Raw genomic sequence first — 11415 nt, 5'->3', positions numbered from 1 at the left:
CGGTTAAAGAGGTTGAGCATACTCGACTAGAGAGTTGGGTCAACTCGACTAGGGAGGTTGGCTAGAGTTGACTCAGTTGAGCTGGGTTGGGATCCCACTTGGTTGGATTGTATTGGGGCGATTTGACTTAAGCTGCAGGTGGCCTGGCTGGGTTAGATTTAATGTAACCAGATTTATGGATAAATGGTGTGCCTCAGTGAGTGGACAAAGGTATGGCTTGGGTTGATGTGTGGCTATGGTTATAGGGTTTAAGGCTTATGGGTATGGGGTTTAGTGAGTTGGGTCTAAGTTAGGAGCAAACCCGAGACTAGCCATGGTCTAACCAGGAGGAAGCAGGGTACAAACCAGGGTGCGGACCAGGGTGCACCAGGGTGCGAACCAGCAGGGAACCAGGGTGCGAACCAGCAGGGGAACCAGGGTGCAACCAGCAGGGAACCTGGGTGCAACCAGCAGCGAACCTGGGTGCAACCAGGGTCTAACCAGAGTGCGAACCAGCAGGGAACCAGGGTGCGAACCAGTATCGAACCTGGGTGCAACCAGCAACGAACCTGGGTGCAAGCAGGGTCTAACCAGAGGCTAACCAGGGGGAACCAGGGTGTGAACCATTAGGGAAAAATAAAAATGAAGACCAGATGGGTTAAGAGAAGAGGGAAACATGTATAACTTCAAAGTCTACCATCAAGAAGAATATGAGTAAAGATTGATCCTAGATGCTTCCTAACATGGTTTTTCTTTTAAAGTAAAAGATATGCATGAAAAAAAGACCCTACATAGAATTGAAATAAATGCCTACCTCTTTGAAAACCCACTTTGTGTTTGATTTTTCTTTGATGTTAATTCCTTGAAGATGATTCCTTGCTTGATAATGACCGCTTTTGATATATATCACCCAACGTATAAAATCACCCGATCCGGCAAGGATGGCCGAACCCTTGAAGAGATGAGGGAGAGGGATGAATTTTCTAAGAGAGGGGTTCTTTTTCTTCTTCTCCTTGGATGGTGGGATGAGAGGGTATTTATAGGAGAATGGGATAGGAGGTTAGGTGAGGTTAGGTGAGGTTAGGTAAGGTTAGGTGAGGTTAGATAAGGTTAGGTGAGGTTAGGTGAGGTTTGGGTGGTTAGGATGAGAGGAGAGGTTAGGTGAGGTTAGGTGAGGTTTGGATGGTTAGGATGAGAGGAGAGGTTAGGTGGTTTTGGATGGTGAGACCCAGGTCAAGATCTGTCATTGATCTAACGATTTACGGAAATCGGGTCTCGGAATGGAATCAGGGTCCGGGCTATGAAGTGACCCTAGCTTATTTTGTCCCGATTGATGATCCGTAAAGTCAGATCAAGATATTAATGACCTAAAACATATAAATCAATGATAGAGGGGGTTCTCACATGGATTTAACACACTAAATTCACTAATCAGGGTATTTTTCAATTTTTCGGATCTAATCATCTCACCAGGTACATCTCTTTATCATTTTGTTTTTTTCAAAAAATTTGAGGATGGATCAATATATTAGGTTATTGTTGGTTAAAGTAAAGCAAAATATGGGTGTCTACAGATGCCCCTCTTTGGTAGAGACGACGTAGTCATCGAATACCAAAGTCAAAATGACAGAACCATTTTGCGTAGCTTTAATCGACAAAGGACCCCCTAAACACAATGCAACCTAATATAATGCAAGACCTTAGATGAAATCCTAGAATTGGAATGCAATAAAACAAACCCGCTGCGGTGCCGCTGGCAACGAGAGAAATGGGATACCATTTTCAAATGGATTTTCGGAGGGAAAGGAATATCGCTTTTGAACAGCTTCAGAGGAAATGAGACGTCATTTTCAAATGGTCTCAGAGAGAATAATGGATGACTTTTGAAAGATTCTTAATGAAAACGCAGCATCATTTTTGAATGGGCTTGGGTAAGATGAAATACCATATTTATACGGATTCCAAGGAAATGAGACATCATAGTTGTATGATGTTCAAAGGGTATAAGAGACCATAGTTGTATGGACTCGAAGAGAATGAAATACCGTATTTGTACGGATTCCAAGGAAATGAGACATCATAGTTGTATGATGTTCAAAGGGGATAAGAGACTATAGTTGTATGGACTCGAAGAGAATGAAATACCGTTTTTGTACGGATTCCAAGGAAATGAGACATCATAGTTGTATGATGTTCAAAGGGGATAAGAGACCATAGTTGTATGGACTTGAAGAGAATGAAATACCGTATTTGTACGGATTCCAAGGAAATGAGACATCATAGATGTATGATGTTCAAAGACGATAAGAGACCATAGTTGTATGGTCTCGAAGAAAAGAGGCACCGTTCTCAAACGGGCTCGAAGAATTTAGAGATTTTTCATAGGATTGGATTTATTATTATTTTTTTGAATCGGGGATTGGATTTGATGAATTTTATTTTTTTTTTAATTTATTTTATTTTTTTTTAATTTTATTTTTGGGAAATGAAACATCATAGTTGTATGATGTTCAAAGGGGATAAGAGACCATAGTTGTATGGACTCGAAGAGAATGAAATACCATATTTGTACGGATTCCAAGGAAATGAGACATCATAGTTGTATGATGTTCAAAGGGGATAAGAGACCATAGTTGTATGAACTCGGAGAGAATGAAATACCGTATTTGTACGGATTCCAAGGGAATGGGACATCATAGTTGTATGATGTTCAAAAGGGGATAAGAGACCATAGTTGTATGGACTCGAAGAGAATGAAATACCGTATTTGTACGGATTCCAAGGGAATGAGACATCATAGTTGTATGATGTTCAGAGAGTATAAGAGACCATAGTTGTATGGACTCGAAGAGAATGAAATACCGTATTTGTACGGATTCCAAGAAAATGAGACATCATAGATGTATGATGTTCAAAGAGGATAAGAGACCATAGTTGTATGGACTCGAAGAAAAGAGGCACCGTTCACAAACGGGCTCAAGGAGAAGACGAGACCATTCACAAATGGATTCGAGAAATGAGGCACCGTTCACAAACGGGCTCAAGGAGAAGACAAGACCATTCACAAATGGACTCGAGAAATGAGGCACCGTTCACAAACGGGCTCAAAGAGGACACGAGACCATTCACAAATGGACTCAGAAAATGAGGCACCGTTCACAAACGGGCTCAAGGAGAAGATGAGACCATTCACAAATGGACTCAGAGAATGAGACACCGTTCACAAACGGGTTCAAGGAGAAGACGAGACCATTCACAAATGGACTCGAGAAATGAGGCCCCGTTCACAAACGGGCTCGAAGAATTTAGATATTTTTTATGAACTTGAATTTGACGTAGGATTGGATTTTTTTTTTTTTTTTAATTAAGGATTTGGATTTGATAAATTTTTTTATTTTTGGAAAATGAGGTACCGTCCGCAAACGGGCTCAAGGAGAAGATGAGACCATTCACAAATGGACTCGAGAAATGAGGCACCCTTCACAAACGGGCTCAAAGAGGACACGAGACCATTCACAAATGGACTCAGAAAATGAGGCACCGTTCACAAACGGGCTCAAGGAGAAGATGAGACCATTCACAAATGGACTCAGAGAATGAGACACCGTTCACAAACGGGCTCAAGGAGAAGACGAGACCATTCACAAATGGCCTCGAGAAAAGAGGCACCGTTCACAAACGGGCTCGAAGAATTTAGAGGTTTTCATGAATTTGAATTTGACGTAGAATTGGATTTGATGAATTTTGGATTTGAACTTAATGAAATCGGGGACATTATAGATCGTGCCCAGTAAAGATATTGGAAACCAAGACTTTGACGAATGATGAGACGACCAACCTTATGAACGAAGAACCATTAGTAACAAGAATGGATTAGGAACACTTTTATGAAACTTCAACAAGATTTTTCTCAATGAGACTGTTGGTCTTGTCTTCTTGGGATTTTGATAACTGAAACCTTGAACAAGACATTTGAGATTGGTAATTTAGAACAATGGCTCTCTTGGATATAATCATGAAAAAGTGGGATTTGCCTCTTGACAGGTGTTTAGATAAACATTTCTTGACCAGGATAGTATTTAACTAACTGGAAGGAGATTCCGAATTTTAATGGTTCATCTTTCTGAGAAATTGGCTCAACCACCATTGCATCTGGGGCTCTTCCAAGCTTAAGGTGCCTTCCTGGGGTATGATCTTTTTACGAAAGTTGGGCTTTTTGATGTTTCTACTTCTGAACTCTTCTGAGTTGATCTTCTTTGAAATGTAGCTGTTTGACTAGATTCTCGAACTCCTTCATACGATCGCAGGGAGCTGACGAGGCTGGGCCTTCTTCACCGAGACAGTTGCATCATTTGGACACCAGGACGACGATTGACTCTTTCTAAAGAGAAAACTTAGATAAAATGCACTACTCAAAAGATTGAGCAGCTCTGAAGGAGTGAACATAGAATGACAAAGATTGACTGACTACACTGACAGACACAGTAATACTTCTGACTTAGTTAATATTTTATTTGGTAAGTCTATCCTTTCAAGGAATGTTTTTTTTCAATTGGTGCACATGGGACTTCTTCCTTGAAACAGTAATGCCTCAAGGATTTAATTACACCCCTTAAGATTGCTTAGCTTCAATGCCCCCAGTTTTGAGGATATCACTTGAATTTGCTTGAATTTCAGTTGATCTTCAGTCTTGATACCGGCTGTAGCCTTCTTATACTGATTCTCTTACCGTGACCAAGTTACCTCTTCAGGGTTTTTAACTTGGCGGACCGCGCTAGCCTTAACTTTTGCCTGAACCACCTTTCTAGGTTTTCGATCCAGCAGGCTATCCCCTTAGCTTTTGCCTAAGCCGCCCTTTCGGGTTTTTAACTTAGCAGGGAAATGATCTTAAATTTTGCCTAGACCGCCCTTTCAGGTTTTCAGTCTAGCAGATCTTCAAACTCCGTTCTTTTTTTTTCTTTTTGTGTTTCGGGACCTAGATCATTAAATCTGAACACCGGAGGGACTTTATAGGTAGGATAGGGCTTTACAAAGAATGGCTTAAGGCTCAACAAAGATTTCGACCAAACCTGTGAACAGGTTGCCTCCATATCCTCATGTAGGAATTAGGACGTGTGTAGTTCAGGGCAAATGCCCCTAGTTTGAAAATAAATTGTTTGAAGGTTAATTGATTTTTCTTTTTTCTTTTCTTTCTGGAATAATTGGTTTCTCTTCTTTTGGAACTTGTCCTTCTTCTTTTTTTCTTTTTTTTTTTTGAATCGACCGAACTCGGTTTAACCGAGCTGCCTACGTACCCCAGTGTAGGGATCAGGTCTTGCGTAGTTCGGGGGAATGCCCCAAGTTTGATGGGTTTTCAAGAAAATTTGATTTAGGCTCGAAGGGTTTGCAAATCGGTATTCTTTTGACATTGGGTTTTGATTTTGGGATTTAATCGGCCAAAGGAGGCCTTTCGATGTTCAGATTGGGAATCGATCTAGGTTACTAGAGTCTGTCTGGTACTGATTATTTATTTCTTTTTTGTTTTGTTTTTTTTTTTTTTTTTTACGGAGTTTGACGGCATTTCCAGGTAAGAGATAATGGATCTTCTTCTTCCAAGATTCTAAAGTGTGCTTTCGACTTTCATAGAGCGAAACTTGTTCTTTGACATCCTCCATCTATGGATTCGTACTCTCGATATCTGATGATCATTTTTCATTGTTTGCTCTTGAACTTTTCATCTTGAATTTGTTGGCTTTTTGCTATGAATTTGAGAACCAAGGTCATTGATTGGAAATATGAAAGTTGTTTCCACTCTATGCCCCTTGTATAGCATATATCTTCTCACTTTCTTCATTTTCTTTGAGCTTTCCATCTATGTCTTGCCCCTGGTATCGGTTGTAGCTTTTCTAGACAATCTTCTTATTCTTGAAATAATTTTATCAATTCTTCACACTCTTTAGAGGGTAATGTATTTTCAATCGGCATTCACTGAATCAAAGTTTCAGTGCCAGTGTTTATCATTTCAATTTCATCTTTGAAAGGTTGGGATTGGCGCTCCTCCTCTCGTTCAAGTAATTGCTGTGACTCAAGTGGAGTTTCGTCAATTTTGTCCTCATTTGAAGAGGGAGTCTTATTTTAAGATCAGAAGCACACTTAAGAACAGACACAAGTGAACTTTTTGGAACTGACTGAAATTTTATTTAAAGAAAAGCTATTACATCAGACGACCTATCCTGAACATGCTCAGGATTCACAACTCTAAATAAGAAAGGGAAACAGAAGATAACTTGCCTGGACTAGGCATTGACCTTTAACTGTAAGACCGGACTCAACAATTATACTGACCATGATGACTGACTCAACATAAAATAGTAAGTGACTAAAACTTTAACTGCTGCAACTGTTTGGCGTTGAAGGCTCGGCGAAGGCTGGTTCGTTCTGAACATCATCATGGCTGATACTTTCAATTTTGGACAATGATGACTGATTCGCATAGGGAAATGCCCCTAGCTCAAGGATTCTGAGAGTAAACTCTGAAGGATTTAGCAGAAATATTCTTGAAAAAGGTAGCCCCTAGAGGAGGAAGAGATCAAGGGTACAGGCAAGATTGGATCATCAAGATTGCACGATCAAATGATTGAGACACAATTTCCGCCAATGAAGACACAATCGAATCCCACAAAAGACGAATGATAGACACATGATCAAAAGATGAGATTGCATAGGATTACTTTCAACGGATAGATCATGAATGACTAATCCTATGAGATCTTTGGAAATGATGGGATTTATATCCTAACCCCAAAGGGAAAGTTTTTATTCTTCACACATTTTATCAGTGTTACCTGAAGGCATCAACCCTAATCCTAATCTAGCGGAGTGGAGATAGGATCTCAACTCATGACTTTGTTTGTGTACCTAGGACCGATCGTAGCCATTGGAAGATGGACTACGGTCTAATCTAGACACAAATGGGTAGGATATCCTAAACTAGGCTCACACATGTGATGCACATGTGTTCGTATACTACATGCATGTGTGGGTTAATCTAGGGGTAAGGCCAAGAGTTCCCTTAGCGCGAATCCATGTTCGATATACTGTACCAGTGTCCGGCGTATCAGTACGTGAACAATAGATCCGTTTACGCACCATAAAGGTACTAGGCTAAGGGTGGAATGCTTCTCTAGCACAGAGGCACCAGGTGATGAAATCCCAGTCAACCATGCTAGATAACACTCCGGGTTCCTAAAATAGGACGTGTGTGAATGTGAGATGCAAGGGTTTAGATGCAAGTGATGTAAGTGTGTGCAATAAGTTCGCGCAATCTATGATGCCTTCAGGTTTTGTTAGATTAAGTTTGAGTAAAGTGTGATGAGAAAATAAAACAAGACAAACTAATCTAACAAGTATAGAGTTTTTATGAGCCAATTAAATTAAATTCAAATGAATTATCTTTTGGAATTTTAATGAAGTTAGGTGATCCCCAGCAGAGTCGCCAGACTGTGGTACCCGATCCCGCGAGAGGGGCGGGGCGCGAGCCGCCGCGCCTTCTCTCTTGGTCTCTCGTATCCACGCGATTGGCGTGTGTTTTTAATTGTTGATTGTAATTCGTCTTTTATGTGAACTTGGGATTACTAAGGCAATCCGAATTCCACACGAAAGAGACTGACAGAGTCGCCACCTAGATGTGGGATCTAGGACCCATAATTAACCAGAAATCTAGACTCGCTACCTGGTTACGAGAATGGAAGGTATGGGGAGTTATCCACCACATGCACCATTCCTGTCCGATAATCGGTCTTCGATTCCAAAAGCTAACTCTTTTAAATTTATTTTAAATGGCTCATTCAACTCTATGTTAATGTGCGAACTAAGTGACATGCATCCTAAAATCTAATTTCAATGGGAATCCTAAATGTGTATCTTGATTTATTAATTTGTCTGGGTTCAATCTAAGTGAAAGTTCTCCTAGAATTCTAATTTCATGGAAAGCCCTAAATGATTTGATTAAGCATTTACAAGAAAATTAATATCCAAAACACCACAATTTGTTATGGTGCCGACTCGCGGGTGGTATGCCGTCAGACATCCAAGCTGCCTACGTACCCAAGCCTCACTGGGATCAGAGTCGACGTAGTTCGGTGCATTTAAGCTAAGCTACATATGCCTAACTCAACTAGGACACCGATCTAGACGGGATTGACTGTTTCAACAGTTTTAAGAGAAGTTATTTAATTCAAGTTGAGGATTTTATTATCTTAGGATTTCATCGAAGATGCTATATGATCCTATCTAAATGCAAGTTGTCCCTTAGACTAATGCAGGTTAGCCTACATCCTAGTTTACTAGGCTTGTCCTAGGGGAAAAACTGGATGACTAGTGTAACTTGACCTATGGCACGGTTGCTATACATAGCAAGCGTCCGTGATGAGGCTGGACTCCTAACTCTAGGACTCCCTAAAACTTAGGACACAACACGACACGACACCATTGTTCCTAAATTGGGCTCTAAGGGTTCTTACGACGGAAACCATAATCCAATGGTTCCGAGAGACACGAGATGAATCGAGATGATGAATAGTGTGAGGGAATGGGAAAGATAGAGAAAGGTGCGACTGAACTTGGGAGTGCCAAATTGCCTACGTACCCCGTGATGGGGATCAAGCCACACGTAGTTCCACTGGGGAGGTTACTTGGATTTTGGAAAACAGAATTGGTATTTGGATCAGGAATCGGGTTTGTATTTGAGCATTGGACTTGAGATTCAGAAACATTGATTTAGCAATGGGATTTTGGAATTGGGAATTTGCATCAAAGAATTGAGCATATAGGAATCATCAAGGGTTTGAATTTTGGGAATTCAAAATGGGCGGGCTTATGAGATTCGGCCAAATGGATTCAGACATGCGACTCAGATTGTGTTGGGATATGACTTGGTTAGGCAAAAGGGAGGAAGTTCTATTAGGTGTAAACGGGCATTAGTAGAATAGGGGAATGGCTCGGTTGTGACATGGAAGGCCGCCACTTGGTCGAATGCGACTCGGTTGCATTGGGATGGGTTGATTAAGGAATTGGATTGAGTCAACTAAGGGGAGAGTCCAATCGGTTAAAGAGGTTGAGCATACTCGACTAGAGAGTTGGGTCAACTCGACTAGGGAGGTTGGCTAGAGTTGACTCAGTTGAGCTGGGTTGGGATCCCACTTGGTTGGATTGTATTGGGGCGATTTGACTTAAGCTGCAGGTGGCCTGGCTGGGTTAGATTTAATGTAACCAGATTTATGGATAAATGGTGTGCCTCAGTGAGTGGACAAAGGTATGGCTTGGGTTGATGTGTGGCTATGGTTATAGGGTTTAAGGCTTATGGGTATGGGGTTTAGTGAGTTGGGTCTAAGTTAGGAGCAAACCCGAGACTAGCCATGGTCTAACCAGGAGGAAGCAGGGTACAAACCAGGGTGCGGACCAGGGTGCACCAGGGTGCGAACCAGCAGGGAACCAGGGTGCGAACCAGCAGGGGAACCAGGGTGCAACCAGCAGGGAACCTGGGTGCAACCAGCAGCGAACCTGGGTGCAACCAGGGTCTAACCAGAGTGCGAACCAGCAGGGAACCAGGGTGCGAACCAGTATCGAACCTGGGTGCAACCAGCAACGAACCTGGGTGCAAGCAGGGTCTAACCAGAGGCTAACCAGGGGGAACCAGGGTGTGAACCATTAGGGAAAAATAAAAATGAAGACCAGATGGGTTAAGAGAAGAGGGAAACATGTATAACTTCAAAGTCTACCATCAAGAAGAATATGAGTAAAGATTGATCCTAGATGCTTCCTAACATGGTTTTTCTTTTAAAGTAAAAGATATGCATGAAAAAAAGACCCTACATAGAATTGAAATAAATGCCTACCTCTTTGAAAACCCACTTTGTGTTTGATTTTTCTTTGATGTTAATTCCTTGAAGATGATTCCTTGCTTGATAATGACCGCTTTTGATATATATCACCCAACGTATAAAATCACCCGATCCGGCAAGGATGGCCGAACCCTTGAAGAGATGAGGGAGAGGGATGAATTTTCTAAGAGAGGGGTTCTTTTTCTTCTTCTCCTTGGATGGTGGGATGAGAGGGTATTTATAGGAGAATGGGATAGGAGGTTAGGTGAGGTTAGGTGAGGTTAGGTAAGGTTAGGTGAGGTTAGATAAGGTTAGGTGAGGTTAGGTGAGGTTTGGGTGGTTAGGATGAGAGGAGAGGTTAGGTGAGGTTAGGTGAGGTTTGGATGGTTAGGATGAGAGGAGAGGTTAGGTGGTTTTGGATGGTGAGACCCAGGTCAAGATCTGTCATTGATCTAACGATTTACGGAAATCGGGTCTCGGAATGGAATCAGGGTCCGGGCTATGAAGTGACCCTAGCTTATTTTGTCCCGATTGATGATCCGTAAAGTCAGATCAAGATATTAATGACCTAAAACATATAAATCAATGATAGAGGGGGTTCTCACATGGATTTAACACACTAAATTCACTAATCAGGGTATTTTTCAATTTTTCGGATCTAATCATCTCACCAGGTACATCTCTTTATCATTTTGTTTTTTTCAAAAAATTTGAGGATGGATCAATATATTAGGTTATTGTTGGTTAAAGTAAAGCAAAATATGGGTGTCTACATACATGAATGCATATGATTATGGATCTAATCAATTACACAAATTCTCCCCCTTTTGGCATTAGCAAAAAGGAAGGATTAAACATTTAAGCACAACACATAAAGCATCGAAGATATTCAGTGCGACTAAATGCTCCCCCTAACTTCTTATCATAATTTACCAATTAAAATCAAAGGATATATGGCATGATTAAAGCATAACAACATAGGAAACAAATAAACTAATACAAATCAAGCCTATGTTAGAAAAACAAAGAGACATTCCAATTTTAGCACAAATTTTTAGGGTATATCTTAGTATATGTGTAAATCCAATATAAATCTACCCTATGACCCATAATAATAAGTAGATTAGCAAGTTAAAGCTTATATTCTACTTATCATGAAAGAAATTTAGCAAGTTTTAGACTTAGAATGATAAGCCCCCCTTTTTTTTATGAATTCCTTATAGAATCTTATCATAAGGTGATAGATTAATGATGATGTAAAACCTATCATGATGAGCAATAATAGATGTATATCAAGTTAATAACCTTTTCTAAATTTGTCATGCGTAAAGATAATCATTTACTACTTTCATGACATGACAGTGAGCTCTATCGTGGGTATATAGATAGCCAAGTGGAAGTACTCATGATAAGCATTCAAATTCATAGAAATTGTGATAAACAAGTTTGATTTACTTCTATGAATATAAATCTAGAAAGATAAGCAATTTTTAGTTCTTATTTAAAAGGATAGACCGTTTAAGCTCCCCTTTGTTTTGTGAAGATATGCAAGCTTGAGCACAACTAGTGGGGATAT

General features: G+C 40.6%; 1 long non-coding RNA gene across 1 annotated transcript; it reads right to left on the bottom strand.

Moving 5' to 3' along the window:
* Positions 1-5481: 5481 nt before the first annotated feature.
* LOC143881340 (uncharacterized) lies at positions 5482-10046 on the bottom strand. The gene is made up of 2 exons (XR_013251927.1): positions 9855-10046; positions 5482-6531 (listed from the first exon to the last, which is right to left on the bottom strand). It is a non-coding gene; the product is annotated as an uncharacterized LOC143881340 (long non-coding RNA).
* Between the last annotated feature and the right edge of the window lie 1369 nt (positions 10047-11415).

Source organism: Tasmannia lanceolata, unplaced genomic scaffold (genome assembly GCF_043159265.1).
Source record: "Tasmannia lanceolata isolate RefF3 unplaced genomic scaffold, GAP_Taslan_0.1 ptg000002l, whole genome shotgun sequence".
Classification (NCBI taxonomy): domain Eukaryota; kingdom Viridiplantae; phylum Streptophyta; class Magnoliopsida; order Canellales; family Winteraceae; genus Tasmannia; species Tasmannia lanceolata.
The sequence above is the reverse complement of the archived record's forward strand: the minus strand, read 5'-3'. Positions and strand labels throughout refer to the sequence as shown.